The sequence below is a fragment of the Copadichromis virginalis genome, linkage group LG3 (assembly GCF_057382275.1).
Source record: "Copadichromis virginalis isolate Kocher_CV1m ecotype Utaka linkage group LG3, C_Virginalis_male_GT1.1, whole genome shotgun sequence".
Taxonomy (NCBI): Eukaryota; Metazoa; Chordata; class Actinopteri; order Cichliformes; family Cichlidae; genus Copadichromis; species Copadichromis virginalis.
In genome coordinates, this window is record NC_140620.1 from 58,865,439 (window position 1) to 58,878,885 (window position 13,447).

The following is a 13,447-nucleotide window of genomic DNA, read 5'->3' on the forward strand; positions in this document are numbered from 1 at the left end:
GGGGCCACTTACACCACATCAGGGCCTGTGGCTCTGGCTGAGGCCACTTACACCACACCAGGGCCTGTGGCTGCTGGCTGAGGCCAGTTACACCACACCAGAGCCTGTGGCTGCTGGCTGAAGCCACTTACACCACACCAGGGCCTTAGTTGCTATTGAGGCCACTTACACCACACCAGGGCCTGTGGCTGCTGGCTGAGGCCACCTACACCACACCAGGGCCTTAGTTGCTATTGAGGCCAATTACACCACACCAGGGTCTGTGGCTCTTGCTCAGGCCACTTACACCACACCAGGGCCTGTGGCACTGGCTGAGGCCACTTACACCACACCAGGGCCTTTGGCTGCTGGCTTAGGCCACCTACACCACACCAGGGCCTTAGTTGCTATTGAGGCCAATTACACCACACAAGGGCCTGTGGCTGCTGGCTGAGGCCACCTACACCACACCAGGGCCTGTGGCTGCTGGCTGAGGCCACTTACACCACACCAGGGCCCTTTTGCTGCTGGCTGAGGCCACTTACACCACACCAGTGCCTGTGGCTTCTGGCTGAGGCGACGTACACCACACCAGGGCCTGTGGCTGCTGGCTGAGGCCACTTACACCACACCAGGGCCTGTGGCTGCTGGCTGAGGCCACCTACACCACACCAGGGCATTAGTTGCTATTGAGGCCAATTACACCACACCAGGGTCTGTGGCTCTTGCTCAGGCCACTTACACCACACCAGGGCCTGTGGCTCTTGCTCAGGCCACTTACACCACACCAGGGCCTGTGGCTGCTGGCTGAGGCCACTTACACCACACCAGGGCCTGTGGCTGCTGGCTGAGGCCACCTACACCACACCAGGGCCTGTGGCTGCTGGCTGAGGCCACCTACACCACACCAGGGCCTGTGGCTGCTGGCTGAGGCCACTTACACCACACCAGTGCCTGTGGCTTCTGGCTGAGGCGACTTACACCACACCAGGGCCTGTGGCTGCTGGCTGAGGCCACTTACACCACACCAAGGCCTGTGGCTCTTGCTCAGGCCACTCACATCACACCAGGCCCTGCGCTTCTGGCCGAGGCCATCTTCACCAAACCAGGCCCTGTGCTCCTTGCTGTGGCCATGTACAACACACCAGGCCCTGTGCTGGTTCCTGAGGCCATCTTCAACAATCCAGGGCCTGTGCTGTTGGATAAATGCCAAACTGAGCCTTTGGGTTAGGGTATTATGCAAACATGCAGGTATGGTTATAGCATTGTCTTCGTAACTTCAGGTACTTGCCACCTAATCACTTGAATCCATAAATTGAGACATTGTGCTGGAGCCAGCAGCTTACGGCCATACCACCCTGAGCACGCCCGACCTCGTCTGATCTCGGAAGCTAAGCATGGCTGGGCTTGGTTAGTACTTGGATGGGAGACTGCCTGGGAATACCTGGTGCTGTAACCCTTTGATTTTCATGTCATTGAACCGCTTTTGATCCAGAGAAGGGGTGTATTAAAAGACCAAAAGCAGCTACCCATTAATGAGGGCACATTAACGACACTGCTTTTGGCTCTTTTCCAATGTCTTGTGCTGCTAGCTGATGCAACCTACACCACACAAGGGCCTGAGTGACCGGCTGGGGCCACTTACACCACATCAGGGCCTGTGGCTCTGGCTGAGGCCACTTTCACCACACCAGGGCCTGTGGCTGCTGGCTGAGGCCACCTACACCACACCAGGGCATTAGTTGCTATTGAGGCCAATTACACCACACCAGGGTCTGTGGCTCTTGCTCAGGCCACTTACACCACACCAGGGCCTGTGGCTCTTGCTCAGGCCACTTACACCACACCAGGGCCTGTGGCTGCTGGCTGAGGCCACCTACACCACACCAGGGCATTAGTTGCTATTGAGGCCAATTACACCACACCAGGGTCTGTGGCTCTTGCTCAGGCCACTTACACCACACCAGGGCCTGTGGCTCTTGCTCAGGCCACTTACACCACACCAGGGCCTGTGGCACTGGCTGAGGCCACTTACACCACACCAGGGCCTGTGGCTGCTGGCTGAGGCCACTTACACCACACCAGGGCCTGTGGCTGCTGGCTGAGGCTACTTACACCACACCAGGGCCTGTGGCTGGTGGCTGAGGCCACCTACACCACACCAGGGCCTGTGGCTGCTGGCTGAGGCGACTTATACCACACCAGGGCCCTTTTGCTGCTGGCTGAGGCCACTTACACCACACCAGTGCCTGTGGCTTCTGTCTGAGGCGACTTACACCACACCAGGGCCTGTGGCTGCTGGCTGAGGCCAATTATACCACACCAGGGTCTGTGGCTCTTGCTCAGGCCACTTACACCATACCAGGGCCTGTGGCACTGGCTGAGGCCACTTACACCACACCAGGGCCTGTGGCTGCTGGCTGAGGCCACTTACACCACACCAGGGCCTGTGGCTGCTGGCTGAGGCCACTTACACCACACCAGGGCCTGTGGCTGCTGGCTGAGGCCACCTACACCACACCAGGGCCTGTGGCTGCTGGCTGAGGCGACTTGCACCACACCAGGGCCCTTTTGCTGCTGGCTGAGGCCACTTACACCACACCAGTGCCTGTGGCTTCTGGCTGAGGCGACTTACACCACACCAGGGCCTGTGGCTGCTGGCTGATGCCACCTACACCACACCAGGGCCTGAGTGACCGGCTGGGGCCACTTACACCACATCAGGGCCTGTGGCTGCTGGCTGAGGCCAGTTACACCACACCAGAGCCTGTGGCTGCTGGCTGAAGCCACTTACACCACACCAGGGCCTTAGTTGCTATTGAGGCCACTTACACCACACCAGGGCCTGTGGCTGCTGGCTGAGGCCACCTACACCACACCAGGGCCTGTGGCTGCTGGCTGAGGCCACTTACACCACACCAGGGCCTGTGGCTGCTGGCTGAAGCCACTTACACCACACCAGGGCCTTAGTTGCTATTGAGGCCACTTACACCACACCAGGGCCTGTGGCTGCTGGCTGAGGCCACCTACACCACACCAGGGCCCTTTTGCTGCTGGCTGAGGCCACTTACACCACACCAGTGCCTGTGGCTTCTGGCTGAGGCCACTTACACCACACCAGGGCCTGTGGCTGCTGGCTGAGGCCACTTACACCACACCAGGGCCTGTGGCTCTTGCTCAGGCCACTCACATCACACCAGGCCCTGCGCTTCTGGCCGAGGCCATCTTCACCAAACCAGGCCCTGTGGTTCTTGCTCAGGCCACTTACACCACACCAGGGCCTTATTTGCTATTGAGGCCACTTACACCACACCAGGGCCTGTGGCACTTGCTCAGGCCACTTACACCACACCAGGGCCTGTGGCACTTGCTCAGGCCACTTACACCACACCAGGGCCTGTGGCTGCTGGCTGAGGCCACTTACACCACACCAGGGCCTGTGGCTCTTGCTCAGGCCACTTACACCACACCAGGGCCTGTGGCTGCTGGCTGAGGCCACTTACACCACACCAGGGCCTGTGGCTGCTGGCTGAGGCCACCTACACCACACCAGGGCCTGTGGCTGCTGGCTGAGGCCACCTACACCACACCAGGGCCTGTGGCTGCTGGCTGAGGCGACTTACACCACACCAGGGCCCTTTTGCTGCTGGCTGAGGCCACTTACACCACACCAGTGCCTGTGGCTTCTGGTGAGGCGACTTACACCACACCAGGGCCTGTGGCTGCTGGCTGATGCCACCTACACCACACCAGGGCCTGAGTGACCGGCTGGGGCCACCTACACCACATCAGGGCCTGTGGCTGCTGGCTGAGGCCAGTTACACCACACCAGAGCCTGTGGCTGCTGGCTGAAGCCACTTACACCACACCAGGGCCTTAGTTGCTATTGAGGCCACTTACACCACACCAGGGCCTGTGGCTGCTGGCTGAGGCCACCTACACCACACCAGGGCCTGTGGCTGCTGGCTGAGGCCACTTACACCACACCAGGGCCTGTGGCTGCTGGCTGAAGCCACTTACACCACACCAGGGCCTTAGTTGCTATTGAGGCCACTTACACCACACCAGGGCCTGTGGCTGCTGGCTGAGGCCACCTACACCACACCAGGGCCCTTTTGCTGCTGGCTGAGGCCACTTACACCACACCAGTGCCTGTGGCTTCTGGCTGAGGCCACTTACACCACACCAGGGCCTGTGGCTGCTGGCTGAGGCCACCTACACCACACCAGGGCCTGTGGCTGCTGGCTGAGGCGACTTACACCACACCAGGGCCCTTTTGCTGCTGGCTGAGGCCACTTACACCACACCAGTGCCTGTGGCTTCTGGCTGAGGCGACTTACACCACACCAGGGCCTGTGGCTGCTGGCTGATGCCACCTACACCACACCAGGGCCTGAGTGACCGGCTGGGGCCACTTACACCACATCAGGGCCTGTGGCTGCTGGCTGAGGCCAGTTACACCACACCAGAGCCTGTGGCTGCTGGCTGAAGCCACTTACACCACACCAGGGCCTTAGTTGCTATTGAGGCCACTTACACCACACCAGGGCCTGTGGCTGCTGGCTGAGGCCACCTACACCACACCAGGGCCTTAGTTGCTATTGAGGCCAATTACACCACACCAGGGTCTGTGGCTCTTGCTCAGGCCACTTACACCACACCAGGGCCTGTGGCACTGGCTGAGGCCACTTACACCACACCAGGGCCTGTGGCTGATGGTTTAGGCCACCTACACCACACCAGGGCCTTAGTTGCTATTGAGGCCAATTACACCACACAAGGGCCTGTGGCTGCTGGCTGAGGCCACCTACACCACACCAGGGCCTGTGGCTGCTGGCTGAGGCCACTTACACCACACCAGTGCCTGTGGCTTCTGGCTGAGGCGACTTACACCACACCAGGGCCTGTGGCTGCTGGCTGAGGCCACTTACACCACACCAAGGCCTGTGGCTCTTGCTCAGGCCACTCACATCACACCAGGCCCTGCGCTTCTGGCCGAGGCCATCTTCACCAAACCAGGCCCTGTGCTCCTTGCTGTGGCCATGTACAACACACCAGGCCCTGTGCTGGTTCCTGAGGCCATCTTCAACAATCCAGGGCCTGTGCTGTTGGATAAATGCCAAACTGAGCCTTTGGGTTAGGGTATTATGCAAACATGCAGGTATGGTTATAGCATTGTCTTCGTAACTTCAGGTACTTGCCACCTAATCACTTGAATCCATAAATTGAGACATTGTGCTGGAGCCAACAGCTTACGGCCATACCACCCTGAGCACGCCCGACCTCGTCTGATCTCGGAAGCTAAGCAGGGCTGGGCTTGGTTAGTACTTGGATGGGAGACTGCCTGGGAATACCTGGTGCTGTAAGCCTTTGATTTTCATGTCATTGAACCGCTTTTGATCCAGAGAAGGGGTGTATTAAAAGACCAAAAGCAGCTGCCCATTAATGAGGGCACATTAACGACACTGCTTTTGGCTCTTTTCCAATGTCTTGTGCTGCTAGCTGATGCAACCTACACCACACAAGGGCCTGAGTGACCGGCTGGGGCCACTTACACCACATCAGGGCCTGTGGCTCTGGCTGAGGCCACTTTCACCACACCAGGGCCTGTGGCTGCTGGCTGAGGCCACCTACACCACACCAGGGCATTAGTTGCTATTGAGGCCAATTACACCACACCAGGGTCTGTGGCTCTTGCTCAGGCCACTTACACCACACCAGGGCCTGTGGCTCTTGCTCAGGCCACTTACACCACACCAGGGCCTGTGGCTGCTGGCTGAGGCCACCTACACCACACCAGGGCATTAGTTGCTATTGAGGCCAATTACACCACACCAGGGTCTGTGGCTCTTGCTCAGGCCACTTACACCACACCAGGGCCTGTGGCTCTTGCTCAGGCCACTTACACCACACCAGGGCCTGTGGCACTGGCTGAGGCCACTTACACCACACCAGGGCCTGTGGCTGCTGGCTGAGGCCACTTACACCACACCAGGGCCTGTGGCTGCTGGCTGAGGCTACTTACACCACACCAGGGCCTGTGGCTGGTGGCTGAGGCCACCTACACCACACCAGGGCCTGTGGCTGCTGGCTGAGGCGACTTATACCACACCAGGGCCCTTTTGCTGCTGGCTGAGGCCACTTACACCACACCAGTGCCTGTGGCTTCTGTCTGAGGCGACTTACACCACACCAGGGCCTGTGGCTGCTGGCTGAGGCCAATTATACCACACCAGGGTCTGTGGCTCTTGCTCAGGCCACTTACACCATACCAGGGCCTGTGGCACTGGCTGAGGCCACTTACACCACACCAGGGCCTGTGGCTGCTGGCTGAGGCCACTTACACCACACCAGGGCCTGTGGCTGCTGGCTGAGGCCACTTACACCACACCAGGGCCTGTGGCTGCTGGCTGAGGCCACCTACACCACACCAGGGCCTGTGGCTGCTGGCTGAGGCGACTTACACCACACCAGGGCCCTTTTGCTGCTGGCTGAGGCCACTTACACCACACCAGTGCCTGTGGCTTCTGGCTGAGGCGACTTACACCACACCAGGGCCTGTGGCTGCTGGCTGATGCCACCTACACCACACCAGGGCCTGAGTGACCGGCTGGGGCCACTTACACCACATCAGGGCCTGTGGCTGCTGGCTGAGGCCAGTTACACCACACCAGAGCCTGTGGCTGCTGGCTGAAGCCACTTACACCACACCAGGGCCTTAGTTGCTATTGAGGCCACTTACACCACACCAGGGCCTGTGGCTGCTGGCTGAGGCCACCTACACCACACCAGGGCCTGTGGCTGCTGGCTGAGGCCACTTACACCACACCAGGGCCTGTGGCTGCTGGCTGAAGCCACTTACACCACACCAGGGCCTTAGTTGCTATTGAGGCCACTTACACCACACCAGGGCCTGTGGCTGCTGGCTGAGGCCACCTACACCACACCAGGGCCCTTTTGCTGCTGGCTGAGGCCACTTACACCACACCAGTGCCTGTGGCTTCTGGCTGAGGCCACTTACACCACACCAGGGCCTGTGGCTGCTGGCTGAGGCCACTTACACCACACCAGGGCCTGTGGCTCTTGCTCAGGCCACTCACATCACACCAGGCCCTGCGCTTCTGGCCGAGGCCATCTTCACCAAACCAGGCCCTGTGGTTCTTGCTCAGGCCACTTACACCACACCAGGGCCTTATTTGCTATTGAGGCCACTTACACCACACCAGGGCCTGTGGCACTTGCTCAGGCCACTTACACCACACCAGGGCCTGTGGCACTTGCTCAGGCCACTTACACCACACCAGGGCCTGTGGCTGCTGGCTGAGGCCACTTACACCACACCAGGGCCTGTGGCTCTTGCTCAGGCCACTTACACCACACCAGGGCCTGTGGCTGCTGGCTGAGGCCACTTACACCACACCAGGGCCTGTGGCTGCTGGCTGAGGCCACCTACACCACACCAGGGCCTGTGGCTGCTGGCTGAGGCCACCTACACCACACCAGGGCCTGTGGCTGCTGGCTGAGGCGACTTACACCACACCAGGGCCCTTTTGCTGCTGGCTGAGGCCACTTACACCACACCAGTGCCTGTGGCTTCTGGTGAGGCGACTTACACCACACCAGGGCCTGTGGCTGCTGGCTGATGCCACCTACACCACACCAGGGCCTGAGTGACCGGCTGGGGCCACTTACACCACATCAGGGCCTGTGGCTGCTGGCTGAGGCCAGTTACACCACACCAGAGCCTGTGGCTGCTGGCTGAAGCCACTTACACCACACCAGGGCCTTAGTTGCTATTGAGGCCACTTACACCACACCAGGGCCTGTGGCTGCTGGCTGAGGCCACCTACACCACACCAGGGCCTGTGGCTGCTGGCTGAGGCCACTTACACCACACCAGGGCCTGTGGCTGCTGGCTGAAGCCACTTACACCACACCAGGGCCTTAGTTGCTATTGAGGCCACTTACACCACACCAGGGCCTGTGGCTGCTGGCTGAGGCCACCTACACCACACCAGGGCCCTTTTGCTGCTGGCTGAGGCCACTTACACCACACCAGTGCCTGTGGCTTCTGGCTGAGGCCACTTACACCACACCAGGGCCTGTGGCTGCTGGCTGAGGCCACCTACACCACACCAGGGCCTGTGGCTGCTGGCTGAGGCGACTTACACCACACCAGGGCCCTTTTGCTGCTGGCTGAGGCCACTTACACCACACCAGTGCCTGTGGCTTCTGGCTGAGGCGACTTACACCACACCAGGGCCTGTGGCTGCTGGCTGATGCCACCTACACCACACCAGGGCCTGAGTGACCGGCTGGGGCCACTTACACCACATCAGGGCCTGTGGCTGCTGGCTGAGGCCAGTTACACCACACCAGAGCCTGTGGCTGCTGGCTGAAGCCACTTACACCACACCAGGGCCTTAGTTGCTATTGAGGCCACTTACACCACACCAGGGCCTGTGGCTGCTGGCTGAGGCCACCTACACCACACCAGGGCCTTAGTTGCTATTGAGGCCAATTACACCACACCAGGGTCTGTGGCTCTTGCTCAGGCCACTTACACCACACCAGGGCCTGTGGCACTGGCTGAGGCCACTTACACCACACCAGGGCCTGTGGCTGATGGCTTAGGCCACCTACACCACACCAGGGCCTTAGTTGCTATTGAGGCCAATTACACCACACAAGGGCCTGTGGCTGCTGGCTGAGGCCACCTACACCACACCAGGGCCTGTGGCTGCTGGCTGAGGCCACTTACACCACACCAGTGCCTGTGGCTTCTGGCTGAGGCGACTTACACCACACCAGGGCCTGTGGCTGCTGGCTGAGGCCACTTACACCACACCAAGGCCTGTGGCTCTTGCTCAGGCCACTCACATCACACCAGGCCCTGCGCTTCTGGCCGAGGCCATCTTCACCAAACCAGGCCCTGTGCTCCTTGCTGTGGCCATGTACAACACACCAGGCCCTGTGCTGGTTCCTGAGGCCATCTTCAACAATCCAGGGCCTGTGCTGTTGGATAAATGCCAAACTGAGCCTTTGGGTTAGGGTATTATGCAAACATGCAGGTATGGTTATAGCATTGTCTTCGTAACTTCAGGTACTTGCCACCTAATCACTTGAATCCATAAATTGAGACATTGTGCTGGAGCCAACAGCTTACGGCCATACCACCCTGAGCACGCCCGACCTCGTCTGATCTCGGAAGCTAAGCAGGGCTGGGCTTGGTTAGTACTTGGATGGGAGACTGCCTGGGAATACCTGGTGCTGTAAGCCTTTGATTTTCATGTCATTGAACCGCTTTTGATCCAGAGAAGGGGTGTATTAAAAGACCAAAAGCAGCTGCCCATTAATGAGGGCACATTAACGACACTGCTTTTGGCTCTTTTCCAATGTCTTGTGCTGCTAGCTGATGCAACCTACACCACACAAGGGCCTGAGTGACCGGCTGGGGCCACTTACACCACATCAGGGCCTGTGGCTCTGGCTGAGGCCACTTTCACCACACCAGGGCCTGTGGCTCTGGCTGAGGCCACTTTCACCACACCAGGGCCTGTGGCTGCTGGCTGAGGCCACCTACACCACACCAGGGCATTAGTTGCTATTGAGGCCAATTACACCACACCAGGGTCTGTGGCTCTTGCTCAGGCCACTTACACCACACCAGGGCCTGTGGCTCTTGCTCAGGCCACTTACACCACACCAGGGCCTGTGGCTGCTGGCTGAGGCCACCTACACCACACCAGGGCATTAGTTGCTATTGAGGCCAATTACACCACACCAGGGTCTGTGGCTCTTGCTCAGGCCACTTACACCACACCAGGGCCTGTGGCTCTTGCTCAGGCCACTTACACCACACCAGGGCCTGTGGCACTGGCTGAGGCCACTTACACCACACCAGGGCCTGTGGCTGCTGGCTGAGGCCAATTATACCACACCAGGGTCTGTGGCTCTTGCTCAGGCCACTTACACCACACCAGGGCCTGTGGCACTGGCTGAGGCCACTTACATCACACCAGGGCCTGTGGCTGCTGGCTGAGGCCACTTACACCACACCAGGGCCTGTGGCTGCTGGCTGAGGCCACTTACACCACACCAGGGCCTGTGGCTGCTGGCTGAGGCCACCTACACCACACCAGGGCCTGTGGCTGCTGGCTGAGGCCACTTACACCACACCAGGGCCCTTTTGCTGCTGGCTGAGGCCACTTACACCACACCAGTGCCTGTGGCTTCTGGCTGAGGCGACTTACACCACACCAGGGCCTGTGGCTGCTGGCTGATGCCACCTACACCACACCAGGGCCTGAGTGACCGGCTGGGGCCACTTACACCACATCAGGGCCTGTGGCTGCTGGCTGAGGCCAGTTACACCACACCAGAGCCTGTGGCTGCTGGCTGAAGCCACTTACACCACACCAGGGCCTTAGTTGCTATTGAGGCCACTTACACCACACCAGGGCCTGTGGCTGCTGGCTGAGGCCACCTACACCACACCAGGGCCTGTGGCTGCTGGCTGAGGCCACTTACACCACACCAGGGCCTGTGGCTGCTGGCTGAAGCCACTTACACCACACCAGGGCCTTAGTTGCTATTGAGGCCACTTACACCACACCAGGGCCTGTGGCTGCTGGCTGAGGCCACCTACACCACACCAGGGCCCTTTTGCTGCTGGCTGAGGCCACTTACACCACACCAGTGCCTGTGGCTTCTGGCTGAGGCCACTTACACCACACCAGGGCCTGTGGCTGCTGGCTGAGGCCACTTACAAAACACCAGGGCCTGTGGCTCTTGCTCAGGCCACTCACATCACACCAGGCCCTGCGCTTCTGGCCGAGGCCATCTTCACCAAACCAGGCCCTGTGGTTCTTGCTCAGGCCACTTACACCACACCAGGGCCTTATTTGCTATTGAGGCCACTTACACCACACCAGGGCCTGTGGCACTTGCTCAGGCCACTTACACCACACCAGGGCCTGTGGCACTTGCTCAGGCCACTTACACCACACCAGGGCCTGTGGCTGCTGGCTGAGGCCACTTACACCACACCAGGGCCTGTGGCTCTTGCTCAGGCCACTTACACCACACCAGGGCCTGTGGCTGCTGGCTGAGGCCACTTACACCACACCAGGGCCTGTGGCTGCTGGCTGAGGCCACCTACACCACACCAGGGCCTGTGGCTGCTGGCTGAGGCCACCTACACCACACCAGGGCCTGTGGCTGCTGGCTGAGGCCACTTAGACCACACCAGTGCCTGTGGCTTCTGGCTGAGGCGACTTACACCACACCAGGGCCTGTGGCTGCTGGCTGAGGCCACTTACACCACACCAGGGCCTGTGGCTGCTGGCTGAGGCCACTTACACCACACCAGGGCCTGTGGCTGCTGGCTGAGGCTACTTACACCACACCAGGGCCTGTGGCTGGTGGCTGAGGCCACCTACACCACACCAGGGCCTGTGGCTGCTGGCTGAGGCGACTTATACCACACCAGGGCCCTTTTGCTGCTGGCTGAGGCCACTTACACCACACCAGTGCCTGTGGCTTCTGTCTGAGGCGACTTACACCACACCAGGGCCTGTGGCTGCTGGCTGAGGCCAATTATACCACACCAGGGTCTGTGGCTCTTGCTCAGGCCACTTACACCACACCAGGGCCTGTGGCACTGGCTGAGGCCACTTACACCACACCAGGGCCTGTGGCTGCTGGCTGAGGCCACTTACACCACACCAGGGCCTGTGGCTGCTGGCTGAGGCCACTTACACCACACCAGGGCCTGTGGCTGCTGGCTGAGGCCACCTACACCACACCAGGGCCTGTGGCTGCTGGCTGAGGCGACTTACACCACACCAGGGCCCTTTTGCTGCTGGCTGAGGCCACTTACACCACACCAGTGCCTGTGGCTTCTGGCTGAGGCGACTTACACCACACCAGGGCCTGTGGCTGCTGGCTGATGCCACCTACACCACACCAGGGCCTGAGTGACCGGCTGGGGCCACTTACACCACATCAGGGCCTGTGGCTGCTGGCTAAGGCCAGTTACACCACACCAGAGCCTGTGGCTGCTGGCTGAAGCCACTTACGCCACACCAGGGCCTTAGTTGCTATTGAGGCCACTTACACCACACCAGGGCCTGTGGCTGCTGGCTGAGGCCACCTACACCACACCAGGGCCTGTGGCTGCTGGCTGAGGCCACTTACACCACACCAGGGCCTGTGGCTGCTGGCTGAAGCCACTTACACCACACCAGGGCCTTAGTTGCTATTGAGGCCACTTACACCACACCAGGGCCTTTGGCTGCTGGCTGAGGCCACCTACACCACACCAGGGCCCTTTTGCTGCTGGCTGAGGCCACTTACACCACACCAGTGCCTGTGGCTTCTGGCTGAGGCCACTTACACCACACCAGGGCCTGTGGCTGCTGGCTGAGGCCACTTACAAAACACCAGGGCCTGTGGCTCTTGCTCAGGCCACTCACATCACACCAGGCCCTGCGCTTCTGGCTGAGGCCATCTTCACCAAACCAGGCCCTGTGGTTCTTGCTCAGGCCACTTACACCACACCAGGGCCTTATTTGCTATTGAGGCCACTTACACCACACCAGGGCCTGTGGCACTTGCTCAGGCCACTTACACCACACCAGGGCCTGTGGCACTTGCTCAGGCCACTTACACCACACCAGGGCCTGTGGCTGCTGGCTGAGGCCACTTACACCACACCAGGGCCTGTGGCTCTTGCTCAGGCCACTTACACCACACCAGGGCCTGTGGCTGCTGGCTGAGGCCACTTACACCACACCAGGGCCTGTGGCTGCTGGCTGAGGCCACCTACACCACACCAGGGCCTGTGGCTGCTGGCTGAGGCCACCTACACCACACCAGGGCCTGTGGCTGCTGGCTGAGGCCACTTAGACCACACCAGTGCCTGTGGCTTCTGGCTGAGGCGACTTACACCACACCAGGGCCTGTGGCTGCTGGCTGAGGCCACTTACACCACACCAAGGCCTGTGGCTCTTGCTCAGGCCACTCACATCACACCAGGCCCTGCGCTTCTGGCCGAGGCCATCTTCACCAAACCAGGCCCTGTGCTCCTTGCTGTGGCCATGTACAACACACCAGGCCCTGTGCTGGTTCCTGAGGCCATCTTCAACAATCCAGGGCCTGTGCTGTTGGATAAATGCCAAACTGAGCCTTTGGGTTAGGGTATTATGCAAACATGCAGGTATGGTTATAGCATTGTCTTCGTAACTTCAGGTACTTGCCACCTAATCACTTGAATCCATAAATTGAGACATTGTGCTGGAGCCAGCAGCTTACGGCCATACCACCGTGAGCACGCCCGACCTCGTCTGATCTCAGAAGCTAAGCAGGGCTGGGCTTGGTTAGTACTTGGATGGGAGACTGCCTGGGAATACCTGGTGCTGTAAGCCTTTCATTTTCATATCATTGAACCGCTTTTGATCCAGAGAAG

General features: G+C 60.1%; 2 non-coding genes and 2 pseudogenes across 2 annotated transcripts; all 4 read left to right on the plus strand.

Annotated features, from left to right (window-relative positions):
- The first annotated feature begins 1,319 nt into the window (after positions 1-1,319).
- On the plus strand, positions 1,320-1,438 carry LOC146716069 (5S ribosomal RNA; annotated as a pseudogene).
- A 3,791-nt stretch (positions 1,439-5,229) lies between these two features.
- LOC146716070 (5S ribosomal RNA) lies at positions 5,230-5,348 on the plus strand. Its single transcript, XR_014919659.1, has one exon. It is a non-coding gene; the product is annotated as a 5S ribosomal RNA (ribosomal RNA).
- A 3,791-nt stretch (positions 5,349-9,139) lies between these two features.
- Positions 9,140-9,258, plus strand: LOC146716071 (5S ribosomal RNA). The gene has a single exon (XR_014919660.1). It is a non-coding gene; the product is annotated as a 5S ribosomal RNA (ribosomal RNA).
- A 4,029-nt stretch (positions 9,259-13,287) lies between these two features.
- On the plus strand, positions 13,288-13,406 carry LOC146716072 (5S ribosomal RNA; annotated as a pseudogene).
- Positions 13,407-13,447: the final 41 nt, after the last annotated feature.